The sequence below is a fragment of the Panthera onca genome, chromosome E1, assembly GCF_046562875.1.
Source record: "Panthera onca isolate mPanOnc1 chromosome E1, mPanOnc1 haplotype 2, whole genome shotgun sequence".
In the NCBI taxonomy this organism is placed as follows: Eukaryota; Metazoa; Chordata; class Mammalia; order Carnivora; family Felidae; genus Panthera; species Panthera onca.
The window spans coordinates 3,988,913-4,000,248 of record NC_138352.1 but is presented as its reverse complement, the minus strand read 5'-3'; positions in this window follow the sequence as shown (position 1 = coordinate 4,000,248).

Sequence of the window (11,336 nt, the reverse complement as noted above, 5' to 3'; positions counted from 1 at the left end):
TTATATAACAGCACATTGATGGGGAATGGCGACGAGCGTAAACCGGCAATAATTACAACGTTTGAAGTTCTTCCAAGGTTACTGGATGTTTCTGTAAAAACATATCCAATTTCCCCAAATAGGTTGCGACACGAAAAACCAAAATCGTTTTGAGATTTTACTGAGTTACAGGCCAGTGACATTTGATCACACCCAAAAACGTTGACTTTGCTGCCACCTTTCCCAAGTTAGCGGGGTTCTCCCCCAACTACATGGAAAGACAGAACTTATTTGTCTATCTAGAAGGTAAATAGGAATATTATTTGTTCGTTTATTGCTTCAGATTTAGAGGAGGGAAAGGAATCTTTCCCCTTGGAGCAGTAGGGAACCTGGAAGAAAGACGCAAATGAGGATATCTTTGGGATTAAAATGTGTCACCCAAAGTAGCAGGGGCTGGGGTTCATTCTCTGTAAGACATTTGTAAAGGAATCTTCAGAATTCCTATCCAGGAACTTAGATGCAGGGGAGTAAACTCCTGACTGGGGTGGCCCAGAGTAACTCTGGAGACGTCTTTATTGTTTTTGTTTTGTGGATGTGATCACTGACTGCACATCAGGTATGGGCTGAACGTATTTAATGGTTTTCTTAGCAAAAACGCGAGTCACATCCCAAAATTAAAATGTGCGGAGTGAGCCTCTCCTCCTATTACTAATGCTCTGTGCATTAAAATTGCCCCAATAACTTTTGAGTGTAGAAAAAAGATACAGTAATCATTGAAACCACAAAATCTGTCTTGATAATCTCAACGAATCACCCCCACACTTGGGGGATGTTAGGGGGAAAAATTAAGTGGAAAAAGTCCGCCTTGAACCAGCCCGGCTCTCCAGACAAGGAAGACTGGAGTTCTTCGTGATGCCACGAACTTCAACAGATGCCCTGATGGGAAGGCCAGTCTTTTAAGCTGAAAATACCATTTCCTCTCTCCCTGAACTGATGAGTATTTCTTTTTTGCAGAATTAAATACCTTTCTCAAGGTCAATTGGTTTAATGCGTCAAGTGTATCTCCCTGGGTACAACTTTTTGCATGAATCCATTAATTCAGAAATAAAGGAATAATCGAAATCCGGTTGCCTGACTTTGGGGTCACAAGAAGTGGGTGAGTAAGGGGCTTCCTCCTCCTCCCTTTCTCAACGCCAAGGTCAGAGGAGAGCAGTGAGCCAGGTGTGAAGGGCAGGTGTGAGACAGCTGCCTGCCGAGTGGAGTGCCTTCCTGGTGGCTGCTCAGAGGGAGCCCTGGAGGAGCCCCAGGTGCAGGACAGCTTCCAGAGGTCAAGACCTAGAAGTTCTGCCACCCAGAAAGGGCGCGGGCGCCCAATGGCCGCCAGCTTCCCCCCCCCACCCCCACTCCGCCCCCTGCTCAGCTTTCTTAGGTGACCACCCACTTCCTGTGGGTCTAGCAGCTGCTTCAACTTGGCTTTTCAGTAACAGACATGACCTTCCCAACCCCCATCCCAGCTTTAACCTTTTCTACCCCGACAAAGGCCGCTTCCCCCACTCCAGCCTCCCCAGGGGGTCCCTGCTCTGAATTCCCCTGTGAAAAGGTGTCAACCTTACACTCTACAAGACAATGGAGGGCCTGGTGTGCACTTGGGACGCTGCTCAGCTCCAGAAGAAGGGACCTTTTCTCCAGGGGCCCGGAGGGAAGTGGAAGGTGGGAGTCCAATGCCACGGGCACTAGGGCCCCAACGTGGATTCAAAAGCCAGAGTACCTGACCTCTGCAGCTAGCTGTCAGGGGGAAGGTGGGGAGGAAGAGATCTACTGGGGTGGGAGGGCTCAAGTGGGGGCTCTGACCACCTGGGACGGGAAAGCCTGGTGGGAGGAAGAGCCCAGAATCCAGGCTCTGAGAAGGGATGGCCGGCCCCCTACAGAGAGAGTCTGTCCTTTCTCTGTGCCTCAGTTCCCCCAAGTATAAATTAGGAAGAATGGCGGTGCCTGGCTTGGGGGTTGAAGATCAAATGAGATGATGAAGTACAGTGGCTGGAACCCCCCCTGCTGACCCTCGAGCAAGGATTAACCGTCTTGGGGAAAAAACTAAGAGAACAACCCAGACTGGGGCCTGGCTCCCCCGCTAAGGACACCCTGCAAGTCTTTTGGGCTCTTTGAGACTCCCTTCCCTTAACTAGAAAACGGGAATAAAGTAATGGCAGGTTTCAGATGGAGCCTGAGGGGAAACGTTCTAGCCAGTAAGTTCCGCTTCTGGAAGATGCTGGTGCTCAGCCTTCTGGGACGGACGGTTTGCCAAGGCCAGCTGAGGTCTTGGCACACGTTTTGTCTTCTCTGTGCTCACCCCAGTCCTCAACGAGGGGTAATTAATGGCTGCAGCCAGCTAACTTCATGCGGGTCTTCTCGAAAGCACCCCCAAGCTTTGCGGCCATGACAGTGGGCCAGCCGTTTCGTCTTCAGGGCATGAACCCTTGTCCAGCATTGGCACCCCCGGCCGTGCTGCCTCCTATCACCACCACCTTCCACCCTCCATGCCTTCCCCGGGCTCCCACATGAACGGCCTTGGTGCGTTTTATGATTCTGCTGTTCCTCCCAAGGGCCGTGAGGTGGGCCCCCAGGGGGTGAGGTCAAGAGAAGGGTGTGCCCACCCCTGGCCCTACTTGTCCTCAAACCTCCCAGCAGCTACCCCTCCCTCAGGGCCTTCCACGGAGCTTCGCCCAATTGGCAACAGGCATACACCACGGTGTGCTGGTTCTCTTTTTGTTTCAACAATTTTTTAATGATCCGGATGTGACCACCAAGTTGGCGATGCCTTCCCCCCGGCACATTTGTTCCTCTCTTTGTAAATCCTGCAAGGTGCTGCGTTTCAACGATCCTTTTCTCTATGGATTCCATCCCTTATTCTTACTCTGCGTCGAAGGAAAGCTTGTTCAAAGACAGTCCTCCGGGCGAGTGTTAGACGGCCACAGACATGTCAAGCCTTCCTGCCAGGGTGCGTTTTCTGTTGCTGGCCAGGGGGTTCCTAAAGTGCTGGTGTGTGGGGGTACGGGCCCGTCTTGCTCACCAACGAGGCTTCTGTGTGTCTCTGAGATGCAGCCAGCTGTGACCTTGGTGTTGCCGTGATGTCGGGCGCCCCCCCACCCCCCTGCCCCGCCACCCCGGGGCAGACGAGAGGTTCAGAGGATGACAAGAGTCCAAGAAGGAGCCTCTCCCGGAACCTCTCCGCCCCTCTGGCGCTCTGCACGCTGACTCAATGCTCGCCTAACATGCTGTCCTGTACCCTTTGCCCTACCTGGGCTATCCTCACGCTGTGTGTGCCTGGCACGGATCTACAGTGTCCCGGAGGCGACTTACCCACGGCTCCCAGAGCCCCCTCGGCAGGGATTCATCACACGACACTGAAGGGGCGAGCGAGTCCCCTTGTGTCTCCCCAGCACACAGTGCCCCGCAGAGCAGGCGTTCAGTGCTGAAGGCAGTAGGAGGGGAGGCGGAGAGGGAGAGGTGAGGTTGGTCCCCCCCTGGTGGCCCACGAAGGAGCCTGGATGAGCTTACTAGGTACAGTGCACTCAGCACGGGGTTCCTAGGCCTTGTTTCCTGAGGCTGGATGAATGTGTGGGGGCAGGGAAGGGCAATGGAAACACTTGGGGGCTTTCCTGCTGGCCCTTCACTACTTGGCCTTGTCCACTTTCAGTAAAGTGGGCACATCTCTTCCTTGACCACGTCTTCCGACCACTCTTCGTGGACACAGGCCTGCTCCATCCTTTGCTGGTCAGCCGGGGGGCTGGGGGGCTAGGTCTCCCCCACTGGCCCCGCACACGAGCATGCCTCCTCCCACTCCTGTAGTCCCCAGGCGAGGGAGGGACCCCTGGCCCCAGGAGAGGAGGACACTAACCAGGGTGTATATAACTCTGCCCATCCCTCCTTGGAGTTGGCCTGCCGTCTCCCCATCTCCGTCTGCTCCCCCAGGGCCTAAGTTCCACAGGCAGACCCCACCGGGAAGACCCCGAGTTTTCTCTCCAAACCAGTGTCAAGTGAGCGTGTGTAATTTGGAATCCAGCTCCAGGGAGCCGGCGATTACTGCTTCCTGCCGGGCATTTACTCGATCGGCAGCAACCTTGACCTACGTGACTCCACCTGCCTGACGCCTGTGTCTTCTCTCATTCAGCCCTCCCCTGGAGCAGGGAAAGGGGGTGCTCTTTAGTAGCACCCCCCGCCCGAACCTCAATACCCAACTTGGAAGTTGTTTTCTCTCTAAACGTACTCTTTGAGGTGGGTCTCATTCAGGGCACCCAAGGCTGACGGGGGAAGGGGACAAAAGAGAGACACACAGAGGCAGGAAGTTACAGCTACTCGCACCCCAGAAATATCTTTTCCCACCCTTCTGCACGAGGCCTGGGCTGGCCTTGCATATATGCTTGTCTTGCATATATAAGGTGCCAGACTCGCCCAGGGAAGCTTATCTGAACAACCCGACCTGCACAGAGCTATCAGTGGCTGGGACCAACCCTACCACTTCCTCATCCAGCCAAGTATAATGAAGGAAGGAGCAGGGGAATTAATGAATGAGAAGCAATACAATCCTTTGGACTCAGGAGTTGGACATACATCAAGTTTCAAGTCCGCACCCCACCACTGACCTGGAATAAGTTGTATATCCTTTTCAGAAGTTACATATCCTTTGAAGCCTTGATTTCCTCATCCATAAAAGAGAGCTAAGGATAAAGAACCACTTTTAAGGGTTGTTTATGACTGAAATAATTTTCAAGCTATCTTTTTTTTTTTTTTTTAATGTTTCCCACTTACCAGTCCCGAGCTAACAGGCCCCAGAGGCTGTGGGAATCGAGATAATATGCGCAAAGTGCCAGCCATAGTCGCTGGCATGGAGAGAGCAGAGTGACCGCTATTTGCTGTTAATGGTACCATCTGTCCAGTCCAGGAAGCTGACCCCAGAGACCTGGGCAGGATGATCACACTCAGTCCTGTACTCGTGGCTTCCGGGCCCAGTCAGACATTACTATAGACCTTTCCTGGCTGACCCTGCCCAGGCTGCAGGGAATCCAAGGCCTGCGGCCCAGAGGGAAGGTGGGTCTGTGGCTCCCTCCTTGGTGCCATCTTCCGTCACAAAGAGCGGCTCTGTCTGAACCCCCAGGGCCCAGGGCAGTAAAAGGGCCATAAACAGAGCGAGCTGCCATAAACCAGAGACAGAGTCGTTAGCAGTTTCCTTTCTGATAAGGGCTTCAAGGGCCCCGAGAAGACTGCTGTGATTTCCAAGTCTGGTCCTTGCGCCCCACATATTTGAGTCCTTGGGTCAGAGTCCACAGAGAGAGACAGAGGAGATTGAGGAGAAGTCCTCCGAGGGGACGGGAAACACCGGGAGGGCAAGAGGCAGGCTGTAGAGGGTTTGGGGTAATAACAGTAGCAAAGTGGCTGAGGCTAGGAGGCACCTCCTGTGGGCCAGACTCTCTGAGAAGAGGTCATCTCATCAACTCCCCTGCCCAACCACTCCCTGTGGCAGACACTACTATTATCAATCTATTTCACAGGAAACACAGGCCTGGGGGCAGGACACAGCCTAAAAACACTGAATGCAGGCCCCCTGTCCAACATCAGGTACTTCAAGATGGCGCCACCATGGCGCCTCTGAGCATGGGGACTGTGTGTCTGCACTGATCACCTGCCCATGAAGCTAGCCCATCTAGGGGGCTCCAGACGCTCGGTGAAGGTCACACGGCAGTCACACAGTGCACTTGGGAAAGAACAAGGCTCTGGGTTGGTTCCTTGATTCCTCCCAGCCCTTTTACCCCAAGGCCATTGCCATTGCCTTGTAAGATGTCCATCTCCACTTGCTTAGATACCCTCCTGGGGGCAGTGGAAGCACCCAGCTGGAAGGAGGCGCCCCGTAAACATCCCTTGAGGACAGACGTGAGGGCTGTGCTACTGGGCACTTGCCTGGTGCTTTAGCCGATGGAGTTTTCTCATAAAAACTCTTGTCCCGTGTTAGCTTCCCATTCTCTGAATGACAGGTGTCGGCTCCCATAGGCCTAAGTATCTGATGGCATCTAGTCTGACCCGCTAGTTTTAAGAACAATAGCCATCACACTGAAGAGGCGTTTTATTGCATTTCCAGTTGGCTCTGTGTTCTTGCTGATCAAGCACATAATCAGGGAGGGTTAGGGGCCAGCGCCCACACCTACATCTCAGTCCTGGCTCCAACTTGCTCAGTGGCCCAGGTCACTCTGGGCAGTGCAGGGTTCTCACCTGCACAAGGAAGGGCTTGGATACCAGCGTCTCTGACTCTTCCATTCCAGACTCTTCTTTAAAAAAAAAAAATAATAAATTTTTTTAAGTTTATTTATTTCTCCCAGAGAGAGAGAGACAGACAGACAGAGCATGGGTGGGGGAGGGGCAGAGAGTGAGAGAGGGAGGCACAGAATCCGAAGCAGGCTCCAGGCTCTGAGCTGTCAGCACAGAGCCCAACGCGGGGCTCGAACTCACGGACCGCGAGATCGTGACCTGAGCCGAAGTCGGACGCTCAACCGACCGAGCCCCCCAGGCACCCCTCATTCCAGACTCTTCTACTCCATTCTCCCTGCTCACTGCACGTTGCACCCACAGGAGATAGGCACAGCCTCACCTGGGCTGTGGCCAGGCTCATCGGGTAAAGAGGAACGAAGACTTCAGAAGGCAGCAGACTGTCACCTACTCGCTCCTCTTCTGCACGTGCAGCTCGGGGAGGTGGGGGGCTCCCTGGAGGGAGCGGAGAAGTGCTGGTCTGTGACCTTTGGTCTTGATCACAGGTGCGGCACTCAAGAATGATATAACATGGATACAAGCAGACGCCGACAGGTTGGGACCCGCTTCTTCCTTCTGTCCCTGTGGCCTCTTCCAAAGGGCCATTGTGCCTCTGTTTGGGGAGGAAGGGCCAAGTTTCCCAAACTCTCCTGGAATTAATGATGAGTCGAGGAAGCCATCTTGTGCATTCCGAAGCATTCGGGGTTATGCAGAACAATAGGAATCCATGTGTGTAAGAGGAGCGATTAAGTAAATCATACCCACGGCACAGGCAGTATAGGAACATTATATGAACTTTTAAAAGGTAATGGGGTTGTAATGATACTGGAAGGACATGTGAAATCAACTCCAAAAAGCAAGAGGCAAAAGTTGCATAAAACATGTATTCAACTAGGTAAAACATACAGAAAAACGAATTGAATAGTAGATGGCAGGATTGCGGATCCCTTTCCTCTGGCTTTTTATAGGTTCTCGGCCACCCCCAGCCAGGCCTGGATGGTGACATTTTGTGCCGTGTGACCCTATCCCTTTCTGGGCACAGCTGATTGAACTGTGTGTGGCCATGTCACTCATGGGCGGCCCGTCACGGGCTAGCCAGTGCCCCTTGACTGGAGTAGTGAGGCCTAGAGAGAGGAGCTGGGTTGTTCAGTTTGCCTCCTGAGCTCAGAAATTTGAGCAGGGAGACAAAACGAGAGCGAGGCTGAGGAAACAGTAGCCATGGCCTGGGAGGTGTTGAAGTTATGAGGGGCAGAGGCTGGGGCCGTGCCCTGAGGGATCCCGAAGGCCCTGTTCTTGCAATGCACCCCTATTTTCCCTTGGGGTCAATTGACCGCCTCTCTGGTCCTTGAAATGGAATATTATTATTTTGTATTTTCCAAAATGTCTATAATGACATTATATTACTTTTAATAATTCACTACCAAAGAGGGGTTCCGTGGCATCCTCGGCGACCCTGCCATTTTGGAGTGCCTTCTACTGAGTCAAATATTTTACATAAGCTTGGCTTCGCATCATTTCACCAGGGTTACGGAACAGTGGCCCGTCAAGGCCATTTGGACGCTGGGCAACGCAGATCTTCGGCTGGGGGCCTTGGCATCAGACTCTCCCAGCCAGGGCCTGCTGCGGACAACCTGACAGGCCCACAGGGCCTTGTCCCTCTCAGAAATGTCATCTCTGAAAAGCAGCTTGGCATCGCTTGTTTCGCGCCCACCACGGTTTTAGGTAAGTCGGTGAATCTGCGTTCGCACAATACCTCATCTGTACTGCATTACACAGCCACTCACGCGCGCCAGCCAGAAAGCGAACGGCCTGGAAATACTGGACAAGAAGATGGGAGACAATGTGGAATCTGGTTTTGAGAATCTGAGGTCCATTTCCTCCGCGAGGGGACTTTTGTTAGTAAGTCTGAACAGATAAGAGTGATCAGCTCCCGGCCCTGTAATCCTTCGGCATTTCCACTGAACTCCAACATTTCTCCCCTTGAAGTTTTAGTTCTCCACACTTTCTGCTATCTCAGACTCTTGGCCAGACCTGCTGACTTGAAAGGGCCGGCAGAACGGCCTCAAACGTTCTCTCCTCCTGGATACAATGCACAAGGCCACGTTCACCTATATTAGCTTTTGTGAACCTCCTTCCTCCCTGTTTGCAGTGCCGACTGCTGGGCAGGTGAGGCCCTGGCTGCGCGACACGGGAAGGGGCGGTGTATGGGCTCTCCAAGCACCCTGAGCTTCTAGGGGAGAAGGCAGGGATGACGCAGCCAGATGAAAGCTACTGGGGACACCCCAGCCCCGGGCTCCTGGCCTGGTTTCACCACTTCAAAGCTGTGCGGTTTGGGCAAAAGCTTTTGCCCTTCCTGTGCCTCAATTTTCTCAACGGTGAAATGGGAATGAACTGTTAACAGGGAGGCTGAGATGAGAAAATGGGCGTAAAGGTCCACGTGGCCAGTCGGTGTCCTGTGAACGCTGGCTTCCCTTCATCCTCGGGAACCAGGCCGTGGCCGCCTCTCCTCTCCCTCTCCTTGTGCCTCCACCGGAAAGAGGTCCGAGGGCCTCTGGAGAGACTGGTGGGGGCTGGGCATGCAGAGCACAGGGCAGACACCCCAGGCCAGGCACCTTCGAGATTCTTCCATGAGCCAACCAACTGCTCGTTTCGCAGACTCTGTCAGCACGCAATGCTGTCCTGGCCCAGGGAAGGGTGAGTGGCTGCAACCAGGTTTAGAAACACATGTCAAACCCAATTCCAACCAGATGAGGCTGGCCTGCTTCCAACGGCCACTTTCCATCGCTTCCAGCCAGAGGGAGGCTCGTCCAGATCCCACCCCCAGGCAAGCCAGGCCTGTTGCTTCCCCAGGGTCCTTGGGTCCAGACTGAGAAGCTCACCTCTCTGCTCAGGAGGCTCCTTCCAGAAGGTCCAAACCATGAGTCATGGAGCTCAAGGAAGCAGCAACCTTCCGGAGAACCCACGGCCCATCCTATAGTTAAACGGGCCAGTTCTCTCCCTGACAAGGGGAGGAGCCGGGCAAAGGAGGAGGCGAGGAGGTGCTGTTTAACCACCACAACAAGGGGGCTGGATGAGCTACTTGGCCAGGAAGCCACCGGCTTCTCTTTGCTGAGTTAAAAATGGTGGCTGGAAAAAAAAAAAAAAAAAAAAGCTAACACCACCCAAAAAACCAACCCACCAGAGAACGCAGCATACCAGCAAAGAGTCAAGAAGGAAAGGAAATCCAAATGTTTTGAGTTTAGCTATTAAGCATAGTTTCCAGCGAATGTACTCATGTCTTGAAATGAAACAGATGAAAGCAACATGTGTCAATGGTTGTAGGAAGGCAATAATGTCATCAACAGGAAATAAAGAAATTGAACACTGAAGCCTCAGCCCAGAACTTAACTCTTCTGCTCCAGCCCCAAAGGCTTTCTGCATGGAAGGATGGGGAAGTTTCTTGCACCGCTGGGTCTCTGCCTCCACGGGCCCCGGGAGAACCCTCCGTACGCACCAGAGAAGGACTTGCTTTGTTAAGGGCTGATAGCCTTGGAAGGAAAGGAGCCCCACAAGCCCAGGAAGAGCTACAGGGGAGCCACACAGCCTCTGTCCACCAGCAATTACAAATCCTTGGTGCTGGGACCACAGCGAAGAGTTCTTGGCAAGCGCTGAACTGGCTGCTGGCAGGGGTGGCCAAGCCAAGGCCAATGTGCTGGCACTGAAAGGGTGGTTGGTGCCCCCAGGGGACCCGCGGGCCCCAGGAGGCGGTCAGGGCTGCTCTATGGCCGGGGATACAGATGGAACAGGCTCTTCTCACCCAATCCCTCCACTCAGGATGGAATGGAGAAAGTTCACACCCACTCCTCTGGCCCACCCCCAGAGAACCGGGAGAAGCAGTGACTCTGGGCCCCCGGGAAGGTGAAGCCGATGTCCACACCCAGCCTTGGGGGTGCTGAGAATGGCTTCTGCAGGCCTCTCTCTCCCCGCTTTCATCTCTGATGGACTGACACTACTCAGCTTTGGGGATACCTGCCTCACTATTGAAATCTATCACATGCAAATAATACATAAAACTTAAAAATGAAACAGGAAGGGGGGGGAACACCACAGATAAATAAAGCAGGATCATGGAGCAAGAGCGTTTGTTAGTCTGGTTTTAGATGTGGCCTTGGCCACAGGCCGCACCTGTCACCTGCATCAGAATCCTTGGGGAGCTTCGGAGCTCGGCTCAGGAGACACAGAAGGCCAGCTTTAGGGATCAGGGAGCTAGTCCACTGATTTTCACACTAGGCTGGACCGAGATAATCTAAAGCAAATGGATGGTAACAGTGTCATTACAGGTAGATAAAATTAATGGGCAGAAATATTCTAATTCCTTCTTTCATCATTAAAAACAATTACACTTCTAACAGGTCTCAGTGCCGGATTCCAGGATAGGTGCTTTGGTATTACTCGGAAATATATATACTTGGATTGACCGTGCCTATGTATCCTGGTCTGCTCGGGCCATCATAACAAAATTCCGTAGACTGGGCAGTTTACGCAACAGGAATTTCTTCCTCACAGTTCTGGAGGCTGGAAATCCACGACCAAGGTTCCAGCCAATTCAGTTCCTGAGGAGACCTCTCTTACTGGCTTCCGGTAACTGGCAACCATCTCACTATGTCCTCATTCGGTAGAGAGAGTGAGCGAGTTCTGTTCTCTTCCTCTTCTAATAAGGGCACTGATCCAATCGTGGGCGTCCCGCCCCCATGACCTCGTCTGACCCCAAGTACCTCCCCAAAGCTCCATCTCCGAACACCATCATCTCGGGAGTTAGGGGTTCAACATGGGAATGGGGGTGGGGCACAGCTCATCCCACAGCAGCGTGTCTGGAGGACCGTCACCAGGTCAACCTGACCCCCATCGGCAGGTGCCTGCCATGTGCCACGCACTGTCTTAGGCTCAGGGACAGTGTCAGCGACGGTCAGACATAGGTTGTGTCCTCTAAGAGTCTGGGAGGTAAACACAGAAGCAGACAACATAACAATAACAGGGGAAGAGCCAAAGCGGCGAGGGACACGGGATGCTGGGGGGAGGGGCGA